This window comes from Gorilla gorilla, chromosome 15 (assembly GCF_029281585.2).
Source record: "Gorilla gorilla gorilla isolate KB3781 chromosome 15, NHGRI_mGorGor1-v2.1_pri, whole genome shotgun sequence".
Classification (NCBI taxonomy): Eukaryota; Metazoa; Chordata; class Mammalia; order Primates; family Hominidae; genus Gorilla; species Gorilla gorilla.
Window position 1 is genome coordinate 36,797,139 of NC_073239.2, and position 14,245 is coordinate 36,811,383.

The following is a 14,245-nucleotide window of genomic DNA, read 5'->3' on the forward strand; positions in this document are numbered from 1 at the left end:
AAAGAAAATGCATCATATATTAAGTACATATATATATATAAACACACACACACACACACATACCTACACACACATACAGTGGAATACTAAGATATAAAACAGAATCAAATCCTGTCATTTGCAACAGCATGAATGAACCCGAAAGACACGTTAAGTGATATAAGCTAGGTGCAGAAAACTAAGTGCTCTATGATTTCTCATATCTTGAACCCAAAAAAGTTGATTTTATAGAGGCAGGGAGTAGAAACTGGTTACCAGAACCTGGGAAAGTCAAGGAGAGGAGTAGTACTGGGAGAGGTTGGTCAATGGGTACAAAGTTACACTTAGAAAGAATAAGTTTTGGTGTTCTGTTAAGGAGTAGGATGATTATGACAATGTAATGCATATTTCAAGATAACTAGAAGAGAAAATTATGAATGTTGTCATCACAAAGAAATGATAACTGTTTAAAGTAATGGATATAGTAATTACCAAAAATTGATTATTATAGTATGCATATATGCCTTGAAACATCATGTTGTATCTCATTATGATGTACAATTATTATGTGTCAATTATATATTTAAATACAAAGAGAATAAAATACCTAGGAGTCCAACTTACAAGGGATGTGAAGGACCTCTTCAAGGAGAACTACAAACTGCTGCTCATTGAAATAAAAGAGGACACAAACAAATGGAAGAACATTCCATGCTCATGGATAGGAAGAATCAATATCATGAAACTGGCCATACTACCCAAGATAATTTATAGATTGAATGACATCTCCATCAAGCTACCAATGACTTTCTTCACAGAGTTGGAAAAAACTACTCTAAAGTTCATATGGAACCAAAAAAGAGCCCACATAGCCAAGACAATCTTAAGCAAAAAGAACAAAGCTGGAGGTATCATGCTACCTGACTTCAAACTATATTACAAGGCGACAGTAACCAAAACAGCATGGTACTGGTACCAAAACAGATATAGAGACCAATGGAACAGAACAGAGGCCTCAGAAATAACACCACACATATACAACCATCTGATCTTTGACAAACTTGACAAAAACAAGCAATGGAGAAAGGATTCCCTATTTAATAAATGGTGCTGGGAAAACTGGCTAGCCATATGTAGAAAGCTGAAACTGGATACCTTCCTTACGCCATATACAAAAATTAACTCAAGATGGATTAAAGACTTAAGTGTAAAACCTAAAACCATAAAAACCCTAGGAGAAAACCTAGGCAATACCACTCAGGACATAGGAATGGGCAAAGACTTCATGACTAAAACACCAAAAGCAATGGCAACAAAAGCCAAAATTGACAAATGGTATCTAATTAAACTAAAGAGCTTCTGCACAGCAAAAGAAACTATCAGGAGAGTGAGCAGGCAACCTACAGAATGCGAAAAGATTTTTGCCATCTACCCATCTGACAAAGGGCTAACATCAAGAATCTACAAAGAACTTAAACAAATTTACAGGAAAAAAGCAAACAACCCCATCAAAAAGTAGGCAAAGGATATGAACAGATACTTCTCAAAAGAAGACATTTATGCAGCCAACAGACACATGAAAGAATTCTCATCATTACTGGCCATCAGAGAAATGCAAATCAAAACCACAATGAGATACCATCTCATTCCAGTTAGAATGGTGATCATTAAAAAGTCAGGAAACAACAGATGCTGGAGAGGATGTGGAGAAATGGGAACGCTTTTACACTGTTGATGGTAGTTCAACCATTATGGAAGACAGTGTGGTGATTCCTCAAGGAACTAGAACTAGAAATACCATTTGACCCAGCAACCCCATTACTGGGTATACACCCAAAAGATTATGCATCATTCTACTATAAAGACACATACACACACATGTTTACTGCATTATTTACAATAGCAAAGACTTGGAACCAAACCAAATGCCCATCAATGATAGACAGGATTAAGAAAATACGTTACATATACACCATGAAATACTATGCAGCCATAAAAAAGGGTGAGTTCATGTCCTTTGCAGGGACATGGATGAAGCTGGAAACCATCATTCTCAGCAAACTATCACAAGGACAGAAAACCAAACACCACATGTTCTCACTCATAGGTGGGAACTGAACAATGAGAACACATGGACACAGGGTGGGGAACATCACACACTGGGGCCTGTCAGGGGATGGGGGTCTTGGGGAGGGATAGCATTAGGAGAAATACCTAATGTAAATGACTAGTTGATGGGTGCAGCAAGCCAAGATGGCACATGTATACATATGCAACAAACCTGCACGTTGTGCACATGTACCATATAACTTAAAGAATAATTTAAAAAAAATAAATAAATATTAAATAATTTTAAAAAGGCTGGGAAGGGAAGAGGGAAGAGAGAATAAACAGGAATTGGTTAATGGACAAAAATATAGTTTGACAAAAGGAATAAGCTCTAATATTCTATAGTACAGCAGGAAAATTATAGTTTACAATAATATCATGTATTTTCAAATAGCTAGAAGAGAATTGTCATGTTCCCAAAACAAGGAAAAGAAAAATGTTTGAGGTGATGGATATCCCAATCACCCTAATTTGATCACTACACATTATATACATGTATCAAAATATAACATGTACCCCAAAAATATGTACAAGTATTATACAATAATAAATATAAAAATATAAATATGTTCCAAAACAAAAAAAATGTGATATATATATACATACATATCCATATATATGTGTGTGTATATGTATATATATACACAACAGAATACTACATAGCCTTTAAAAGAGGAGGAAATTCTTTTCATTGAGACAACATGAATGAAACTGGAGAACAACATGCCAAGTGAAATAAGTCAGGCACAGAAAAATACTGTACTACCTCACTTATCTGTGGAATCTGAAAAAGCTGACCTCATAGAAACAGAGTGTTAGAAAGGTGGTTACCAGAGGTTGGGGGTAGTTGGAGAGATGGAGAAAGGAAAGATATTGATCAAGGGGTACAAAATCTCAGACTGGAGGAGCAACTTTTAGTGATCTATTGCAATGTGTGGTGACCACATTTAATAATAATGTATTGAAGGTATATACACATCCCTAGATATATGTATCTAGAGAGAGAGGAGGGAGAGAGAGGGAGAGATGGGATCTTGCTCTGTTGCCCAGGCATCCTGGATCTCCTGGCCCTAAGCAATTCTCCTACTTCAGCCTCCTGGGTAGCTGGGACTATTGGTGTGCAACACTACAACTGCTTGATTAGAAAAAAAAAATCTGGAGACTCCTTGTCCAGGCTGGCCTCAAGCTCCTGACATTAAGCTATTCTCCTGCCTCAGCCTCCCAGGTAGCTGATTACAGGTACAAGCCACCACACCTGGCTTTGTATCCTATGTTTTAAAATTGCTAAAAGAACAGATTTTTAATGTCTCATCACAAAAAAAGGATAAGTCTGTGAGGTGGTACATATATTAATTAACTTGATTGGCTCTTTACATACATACATATATAGATTTATATATATATCTCTATATACAATGTATAGATAAAGTCTCATACAAATTATTTGTCAATTAAAAATAATTTTTAAAAAATGTATTGAACAAATATTTCACCAAAGAAAACACATAAGTTAGCAAATAAAAAGATTTTCAACATCATTATTTATTAGGAAAATGAAAATTAAAACCACAATAAGATACCATTATATTTCTACAATGACTGTTCAAAATAAGATAGACAATAGCAAATGCTGGTAAGAATATAGGGAATTTACAATTCTCATGAATTGCTGCTGGGAATGTAAAATGATACAGTCACTTTGGAAAACAATTTGTCACTTTCTCAAAAAGTTAAAGTAAAACTGTCATATGAACCATCAATTTCAGAGAAGATAAATGAAAATATATGTCAACATAAATACTTGGGCACATATGCTCATAACAGCATTATTCATTATAGCCCCAACCTGGAAACAACCTAAATGTCCATCAATTGCTTATGGATAGACAAAAAGTGGTATTCAGCAATAAAAAGAAATAAAGTATTGACACATGCTACATCATGGATGAATCTCTAATACACTATTCTAAGTGAAAAAAAGCCACTGAGAGATCTGATATTATATAATTTATATTATATTAAATATCTAAAAATTGCAAATTTATAGAGACAGAAAGTAAACTAGTGGTTGTTTTGAGCCAGGTAGGGAGTAGGCATTAACTATTATGAGCTTGAAGGATCTTACTTGGGAGATGAAAATATTCTAAAACTGAGGTTTGGTGATAGTGGCATCACTCAGTACAGTTACTAATAATCATTGAGTTGTTTACTTGAAATGGATGATTTTGTGATAGGTTAAATATATCTCAATACAGTTGTTTGGAAAAAAAAAGGCAACCTTCTCTGTTACCTGATAAACTGGTTGGAGGAGAATTCCCAAGGCTATGTTTTGGAGTACTCAGACAACTGGATGCCTAAAAATGCTATTAATGTGGCAGGCACGTTAATATCTCCCCTGGATGCAGGTGTCTTATCAGGAAATATTAGTGACTACTAATCAGTAGTAACGTCCAGTTACTACCCCCCACTATTACCATTAATAAGTCATCAATACAGTAGACAAGTTTGGCATTTGGCGAGATGTCCAGATGGTCAAAATCTCTTCCGACAGTATTATGACAGGAGAATTAACATTCTACTGGGATAAGATCATGCACGTATAGTGCCGCCATTTCAAAGTGAGTTCAAATTACCTATGACTGTTTTTTTTTTTAATTTTTTAAATTATACTTTAAGTTTTAGGGTACATGTGCACATTGTGCAGGTTAGTTACATATGTATACATGTGCCATGCTGGTGCGCTGCACCCACTAACTCGTCATCTAGCATTAGGTATATCTCCCAGTGTTATCGCTCCCCCCTACCCCCCACCCCACCACAGTCCCCAGAGTGTGATATTCCCCTTCCTGTGTCCATGTGATCTCATTGTTCAAATCCCACCTATGAGTGAGAATATGCGGTGTTTGGTTTTTTGTTCTTGCGATAGTTTACTGAGAATGATGAATTCAAATTTCATTCATGTCCCTACAAAGGACACGGACTCATCATTTTTTATGGCTGCATAGTATTCCATGGTGTATATGTGCCACATTTTCTTAATCCAGTCTATCATTGTTGGACATTTGGGTTGGTTCCAAGTCTTTGCTATTGTGAATAATGCCACAATAAACATATGTGTGCATGTGTCTTTATAGCAGCATGATTTATAGTCCTTTGGGTATATACCCAGTAATGGGATGGCTGGGTCAAATGGTATTTCTAGTTCTAGATCCCTGAGGAATCGCCACACTGACTTCCACAATGGTTGAACTAGTTTACAGTCCCACCAACAGTGTAAAAGTGTTCCTATTTCTCCACATCCTCTCCAGCACCTGTTGTTTCCTGACTTTTTAATGATTGCCATTCTAACTGGTGTGAGATGGTATCTCATTGTGGTTTTGATTTGCATTTCTCTGATGGCCAGTGATGGTGAGCATTTTTTCATGTGTTTTTTGGCTGCATAAATGTCTTCTTTTGAGAAGTGTCTGTTCATGTCCTTCGCCCACTTTTTGATGGGGTTGTTTGTTTTTTTCTTGTAAATTTGTTTGAGTTCATTGTAGATTCTGGATAGTAGCCCTTTGTCAGATGAGTAGGTTGTGAAAATTTTCTCCCATTTTGTGGGTTGCCTGTTCACTCTGATGGTAGTTTCTTTTGCTGTGCAGAAGCTCTTGAGTTTAATTAGATCCCATTTGTCAATTTTGTCTTTTGTTGCCATTGCTTTCGGTGTTTTAGACATGAAGTCCTTGTCCATGCCTATGTCCTGAATGGTGATGCCTAGGTTTTCTTCTAGGGTTTTTATGGTTTTAGGTCTAACATTTAAGTCTTTAATCCATCTTGAATTAATTTTTGTATAAGGTGTAAGGAAGGGATCCAGTTTCAGCTTTCTCCATATGGCTAGCCAGTTTTCCCAGCACCATTTATTAAATAGGGAATCCTTTCCCCATTGCTTGTTTTTGTCAGGTTTGTCAAAGATCAGATAGTTGTAGATATGTGGCGTTATTTCTGAGGGCTCTGTTCTGTTCCATTGATCTCTATCTCTGTTTTGGTAGCAGTACCATGCTGTTTTGGTTACTGTAGCCTTGTAGTGTAGTTTGAAGTCAGGTAGTGTGATGCCTCCAGCTTTGTTCTTTTGGCTTAGGATTGACTTTGCGATGCGGGCTCTTTTTTGGTTCCATATGAACTTTAAAGTAGTTTTTTCCAATTCTGTGAAGAAAGTCATTGGTAGCTTGATGGGGATGGCATTGAATCTGTAAATTACCTTGGGCAGTATGGCCATTTTCACGATATTGATTCTTCCTACCCATGAGCATGGAATGTTCTTCCATTTGTTTTTATCCTCTTTTATTTCCTTGAGCAGTGGTTTGTAGTTCTCCTTGAAGAGGTCCTTCACATCCCTTGTAAGTTGGACTCCTAGGTATTTTATTCTCTTTGAAGCAATTGTGAATGGGATTTCACTCATGATTTGGGTCTCTGTTTGTCTGTTGTTGGTGTATAAGAATGCTTGTGATTTTTGTACATTGATTTTGTATCCTGAGACTTTGCTGAAGTTGCTTATGAGCTTAAGGAGATTTTGGGCTGAGACAATGGGGTTTTCTAGATATATAATCATGTCGTCTGCAAACAGGGACAATTTGACTTCCTCTTTTCCTAATTGAATACCCTTTATTTCCTTCTCCTGCCTAATTGCCCTGGCCAGAACTTCCAACACTATGTTGAATAGGAGTGGTGAGAGAGGGCATCCCTGTCTTGTGCCAGTTTTCAAAGGGAATGCTTCCAGCTTTTGCCCATTCAGTATGATATTGGCTGTGGGTTTGTCATAGATAGCTCTTATTATTTTGAAATACATCCCTTCAATACCTAATTTATTGAGAGTTTTTAGCATGAAGTGTTGTTGAATTTTGTCAAAGGCTTTTTCTGCATCTATTGAGATAATCATGTGGTTTTTGTCTTTGGCTCTGTTTATATGCTGGATTACATTTATTGATTTCCGTATATTGAACCAGCCTTGCATCCCAGAGATGAAGCCCACTTGATCATGGTGGATAAGCTTTTTGATGTGCTGCTGGATTCGTTTTGCCAGTATTTTATTAAGGATTTTTGCATCAATGTTCATCAAGGATATTGGTCTAAAATTCTCTTTTTTTGTTGTGTCTCTGCCTGGCTTTGGTATCAGAATGATGCTGGCCTCATAAAATGAGTTAGGGAGGATTCCCTCTTTTTCTATTGATTGGAATAGTTTCAGAAGGAATTGTACCAGTTCCTCCTTGTACCTCTGATAGAATTCGGCTGTGAATCCATCTGGGCCTGGACCCTGTTTGGTTGGTAAACTATTGATTATTGCCACAGTTTCAGCTCCTGTTATTGGTCTATTCAGAGATTCAACTTCTTCCTGGTTTAGTCTTAGGAGAGTGTATGTGCCAAGGAATTTATCCATTTCTTCTAGATTTTCTAGTTTATTTGCGTAGAGGTGTTTGTAGTATTCTCTGGTGGTAGTTTGTATTTCTGTGGGATCGGTGGTGATATCCCCTTTATCATTTTTTATTGTGTCTATTTGATTCTTCTCTCTTTTTTTCTTTATTAGTCTTGCTAGCGGTCTATCAATTTTGTTGATCCTTTCAAAAAACCAGCTCCTAGATTCATTAATTTTTTGAAGGGTTTTTTGTGACTCTATTTCCTTGAGTTCTGCTCTGATTTTAGTTATTTCTTGCCTTCTGCTAGCTTTTGAATGCATTTGCTCTTGCTTTTCTAGTTCTTTTAATTGCGATGTTAGGGTGTCAATTTTGGATCTTTCTTGCTTTCTCTTGTGGGCATTTAGTGCTATCAATTTCCCTCCACACACTGCTTTGAATGCATCCCAGAGATTCTGGTATGTGTGTCTTTTTTCTCGTTGGTTTCAAAGAACATCTTTATTTCTGCCTTCATTTCGTTATGTATCCAGTAGTCATTCAGGAGTAGGTTGTTCTGTTTCCATGTAGTTGAGTGGTTTTGAGTGAGTTTCTTAATCCTGAGTTCTAGTTTGAATGCACTGTGGTCTGAGAGATAGTTTGTTATAATTTCTGTTCTTTTACATTTGCTGAGGAGAGCTTTACTTCCAAGTATGTGGTCAATTTTGGAATAGGTGTGGTGTGGTGCTGAAAAAAATCTATATTCTGTTGATTTGGTGTGGAGAGTTCTGTAGATGTCTATTAGGCCTGCTTGGTGCAGAGCTGAGTTCAATTCCTGGGTATCCTTGTTGACTTTCTGTCTCGTTGATCTGTCTAATGTTGACAGTGGGGTGTTAAAGTCTCCCATTATTAATGTGTGGGAGTCTAAGTCTCTTTGTAGGTCACTGAGGACTTGCTTTATGAATCTGGGTGCTCCTGTATTGGGTGCATATATATTTAGGATAGTTAGCTCTTCTTGTTGAATTGATCCCTTTCCCATTATGTAATGGCCTTCTTTGTCTCTTTTGATCTTTGTTGGTTTAAAGTCTGTTTTATCAGAGACTAGGATTGCAACCCCTGCCTTTTTTTGTTTCCCATTTGCTTGGTAGATCTTCCTCCATCCTTTTATTTTGAGCCTATGTGTGTCTCTGCACGTGAGATGGGTTTCCTGAATACAGCGCACTGATGGGTCTTGACTCCTTATCCAATTTGCCAGTCTGTGTCTTTTAATTGGAGCATTTAGTCCATTTACATTTAAAGTTAATATTGTTATGTGTGAATTTGATCCTGTCATTATGACATTAGCTGGTGATTTTGCTCATTAGTTGATGCAGTTTCTTCCTAGTCTCGATGGTCTTTACATTTTGGCATGATTTTGCAGCAGCTGGTACCAGTTGTTCCTTTCCATGTTTAGTGCTTCCTTCAGGAGCTCTTTTAGGGCAGGCCTGGTGGTGACAAAATCTCTCAACATTTGCTTGTCTGTAAAGTATTTTATTTCTCCTTCACTTATGAAGCTTAGTTTGTCTGGATATGAAATTCTGGGTTGAAAATTCTTTTCTTTAAGAATGTTGAATATTGGCCCCCACTCTCTTCTGGCTTGTAGGGTTTCTGCCGAGAGATCCGCTGTTAGTCTGGTGGGGTTCCCTTTGAGGGTAACCTGACCTTTCTCTCTGGCTGCCCTTAACATTTTTTCCTTCATTTCAACTTTGGTGAATCTGACAATTATGTGTCTTGGAGTTGCTCTTCTTGAGGAGTATCTTTGTGGTGTTCTCTGTATTTCCTGAATCTGAACATTGGTCTGCCTTGCTAGATTGGGGAAATTCTCCTGGATAATATCCTGCAGAGTGTTTTCCAACTTGGTTCCATTCTCCCCATCACTTTCAGGTACACCAATCAGACGTAGATCTGGTCTTTTCACATAGTCCCATATGTCTTGGAGGCTTTGCTCATTTCTTTTCATTCTTTTTTCTCTAAACTTCCCTTCTCACTTCATTTCATTCATTTCATCTTCCATCGCTGATACCCTTTCTTCCAGTTGATCGCATTGGCTCCTGAGGCTTCTGCATTTTTCACGTAGTTCTTGAGCCTTGGTTTTCAGCTCCATCAGCTCCTTTAAGCACTTCTCTATATTGGTTATTCTAGTTATACATTCTTCTAAATTTTTTTCAAAGTTTTCAACTTCTTTGCCTTTGGTTTGAGTGTCCCCCCGTAGCTCAGAGTAATTTGATCGTCTGAAGCCTTCTTCTCCCAGCTCATCAAAGTCATTCTCCATCCAGCTTTGTTCCGTTGCTGGTGAGGAACTGCGTTCCTTTGGAGGAGGAGAGGCGCTCTGCGTTTTAGAGTTTCCAGTTTTTCTGTTCTGTTTTTTCCCCATCTTTGTGGTTTTATCTACTTTTGGTCTTTGATGATAATGATGTACAGGTGGGTTTTTGGTGTGGATGTCCTTTTTGTTTGTTAGTTTTCCTTCTAACATACAGGACCCTCAGCTGCAGGTCTGTTGGAATACCCTGCCGTGTGAGGTGTCATTGTGCCCCTGCTGGGGGGTGCCTCCCAGTTAGGCTGCTCGGGGGTCAGGAGTCAGGGACCCACTTGAGGAGGCAGTCTGCCCGTTCTCAGATCTCCAGCCGCGTGCTGGGAGAACCACTGCTCTCTTCAAAGCTGTCAGACAGGGACATTTAAGTCTGCAGAGGTTACTGCTGTCTTTTTGTTTGTCTGTGCCCTGCCCCCAGAGGTGGAGCCTACAGAGGCAGGCAGGTCTCCTTGAGCTGTGGTGGGCTCCACCCAGTTGGAGCTTCCTGGCTGCTTTGTTTACCTAAGCAAGCCTGGGCAATGGCAGGCGCCCCTCCCTCAGCCTCGCTGCCGCCTTGCAGTTTGATCTCAGACTGCTGTGCTAGCAATCAGCGAGACTCCATGGGCGTAGGACCCTCCGAGCCAGGTGCGGGATATAATCTCGTGGTGCACCGTTTTTTAAGCCGGTCCGAAAAGTGCAATATTCGGGTGGGAGTGACACGATTTTCCAGGTGCGTCCGTCACCCCTTTCTTTGACTCAGAAGGGGAACTCCCTGACCCCTTGCGCTTCCCAAGTGAGGCAATGCCTCGCCCTGCTTCAGCTCGCGCACGGTGCGCACACCCACTGACCTGCGCCCACTGTCTGTAACTCCCTCGTGAGATGAACCCGGTACCTCAGATGGAAATACAGAAATCACCCGTCTTCTGCGTCGCTCACGCCTGGAGCTGTAGACTGGAGCTGTTCCTATTTGGCCATCTTGGCTCCTCCCCCCAACTGTTTTCCCTGATAAGAATTGAGAACACATTTGTCAGATTAATGGCTACACAATTACTAGAGCCTGTATCAGTGAATTCTAGTAAATATACTGTATTCTGCACAATCGTTGCATTTGGAACTACCAATTGGTTATATTTACCTTAATCCATTGTATTTTGACATATTTTTAAAAAAAGTTTTCTTTTCTTTCCTTCCTTCATTCTCCCCTTCCTCTCACCTCTATTTTTTCTTCTTTGTTGCTTGGTTGTTTGCTTTCCTTTTTGCAATATCAGACTGGTAAACTAAAGCTTTCTAAAATGGCAATAATCTGTCCCTCTGTCTGGGATGTCATATTACTTCTAATTAGTCTTATGGTTGTAGGTGTTGCAGTTTCAGAGACTTCTGCTTGGTGTTTTCTATTTTAATGCTCATATTCTATAGGCCAAGGAACCAATGTGAAAATTCTATCAGCTAGTTAGTATATCCATTCTAATTATGCATCAGGAGCCAGGGAAGTTACACAAATAGACTCACTGGAGCAGACTTCATTCATCACGTAGTATCTGTATGATTTACTCTAACAGGGACCATAATGGGATTTTTTTTTCCCAGATATGAGTACTGTCTCAGACTCTAGACCTGAAATATCTGAATATTTCACTTTATCTGCTGTTCAGTTACTCTAGTAAATGGGCATAATTCTGAAGAATGATTGGGGGAATTGTTTTTGTATACATTTACTGTAGTGTGGAGCTCTTCTTCAAGTGGACCTGGCCTCTTCTTGAATTGATCGGTGCTAGATCTGATTACTCACTCATTTTTAGAAACTGGGTAATAGATTGTTTTTATTCCATTATGGTGGCTTTTACCAATATTTTGCTTACCACTTCTTGATTTCCTTTTTCCTCCTTGGGCGATGTAAGTCAAGCAATAATTCTGTTGGGTGCCTACAGCTCTTGCTCCATCTAGTTATCATAAGACACCTGCAGGTTAAGATCTAAGCTTTTTGTTACATACTTGTTGCACACTGTCAAAATTATTATAGTTGCCTCTGATGGCTAATGACTGCTACCCATCCTCTTATATTCCAGGCTTCTATTGTTGTGACTGACAGTAGGGAGTCCATGCTTTAAGCTTTAGTGAAAGACCCTCTAGACCTTCCCTTGTAACCTTGTCAGTCCGTCGGTGCACTAGTATTATAAGCTAAATCCATTTGATTTTGCCAAGCTTACTTAGACTTTTGAGCCTTTCATTTAAGATATGCCAAGGCAGTTCCAGCATTTCTACCTTGGATAGGATGGATCATCATTCTGTCCAAGTTTCAAAGGTATAAAATCCTGACTTATAGAAAAGCACTTCCATGTCAATAAATTCTCCCTTATCTATCCCACACTCTGCCCCCAAGCATTGTTCCAAACTTCAACATTCATTCATTCTTCCAGTGCATATTAGTGAGTTCATGAAGTCCTGTTGGTTAATTCTCTTTTATCTGAGAGTAGGGTTAGTATTTCCCCAGTCTCACATTGTGTACCTATACTCTAGTTATTTACCTGGAAGCAGTGAAGGTAGGTGGGACTGATCTTAAGATGAACATGTATTATTTTGCAGCACATACACCTTAGAGCCTTTGACTTTTTTCCAGGGAAAGTGAATGTGCTACTTTCCAGTAAGAAGGAGGAAGCCACTTCTGCTGGCCCAACATGTTCAAAGGAAGATATTCTTATATCAGATATTAGATTCTAACATTTTTCTTATTAGACCTTAGCATAAAAGAGTTTCCAGAGTTGTGAATTCAGCTTTCTTTGTAACTTCACTGTTCTCACAATTAGTATCCATCCTGATTTACAGCACTGGCTGACCCTAGACTCTAGACAATAGAGATCGCTTTGTGTACTGTCATGGGGCCTTCTATATTTTTATACTGTGGCCTGAGTTGATAGTTGACTGATCTGAGCCTGTTACTTTCTTCTGCAAGCACTTCGATGCCAATTAGAAATAACCAGCCACCTACTTATTTTTATAAAGTAGCATTGTCCTGCTATCACATGTAGGTCTCTAACCCAACTTAAATCATCACAAGTGAGAGTCTAGTAGTTGTGATATACAGTGTGCCAGAGATTCTCATGATCTTACTTACCATCAACAATGAGGGACTGTTGCACTGGGCTTGTGAGTGATTTAATTTCAAAATCTGATTCTGAGAATCTGTTCTATAGAAGCAGGTCTAGTATTAACTGTCCTACCTTGTATTCATCCAGAAGTCTCTGAGATCAGGAATGGAGTGCAAATACTTTTACTGGGCAAAAGCGATCCTAAGAAAATCTGGTAGTTTTCTGGTAGATTGAGGAAGTGGGACAAGGGAAGAAGAGAACCAATAAACAGCACATTACCAAACAATTTGCCACTGTAGGCAATTGAAGCAATCCTTCTTCTGGCATTCTCAATATTCCTTACTCTGCTTACTTTTTTTCCTTAGTGCTTATCGTAGATGAATCATTTATTTGTATTTATGTGTTTGTGTTTTCTGCTAGATTGTAAGTGTCAAGAGGAAAGTAATTCTTACCTATTTTATTCATTGATGCAACCTAAGGATTTATACTGTATGTATAGTTAGCTGTCCTCTTTTTTTGGCCGTAACAAAACACCATGAACCCTTCTTCGTTTGTTGAAAACACATTTTTTTCATGTGTTATTATCTTCTATCACACAGATATACTTTAATTGATTTTAATTATTCTGGCAAATTTAAATTGCTCAATAGTTCTTGATCTATAAATCAGTAAATTGCTTAATAATTCTTGATCTATAAATCAGTAAATTGCTTAATAATTCTTGATCTATTAATCCATAATGTTATTATGGACATATTTTAACATAGAAATGACTAGGTCAAGATCTACTAGCATTTTTTAATGGGCCTGGTCTATGTTTCCAAAGTGTCTATCAAAAAGTTTTCCCAAATCTGCAGTGTGCGCCTGCCGGCTGGAGACCCAGGAGAGCTGATGACACAGATGAAGGTCCGAGGCAGTCTGGTGGTCTGATGGGGAATTCTCCCTTGCTTTGAAAGGCTGGTCCTTTTGTTCTATGCAGGCCTTCAACTTACTGGAGGAGCTCCACCCGCATTATGGAGAACAGTCCACTTTACTCAAGGCTCACCATTTTAAATGTTAATGTTATCCAAAAATGCCCTCTATGTTGAATCATAAATAAAGCCACCACATTTAGTAAATCTTTCCTTACCTCCAAATCCAGTATTCACTTAATCTGGTTGTCAAAAACTTCTCTATAATTCTTTATTTTACACAATATATCTGTACCACTTAATGACTGCATTTCAGAAACAAATCACACTGAAGCTAATAGACTGCTTCTGCAGACTTTCTTTAGTAATCATTATCTGTGTGTTTAAAAGACAGAAACAGAACTCAGATTTTGCAACTCATTTTAAGTGAAATGCAATTATCTAATGCCAGTGTGCCACTTGAGACTT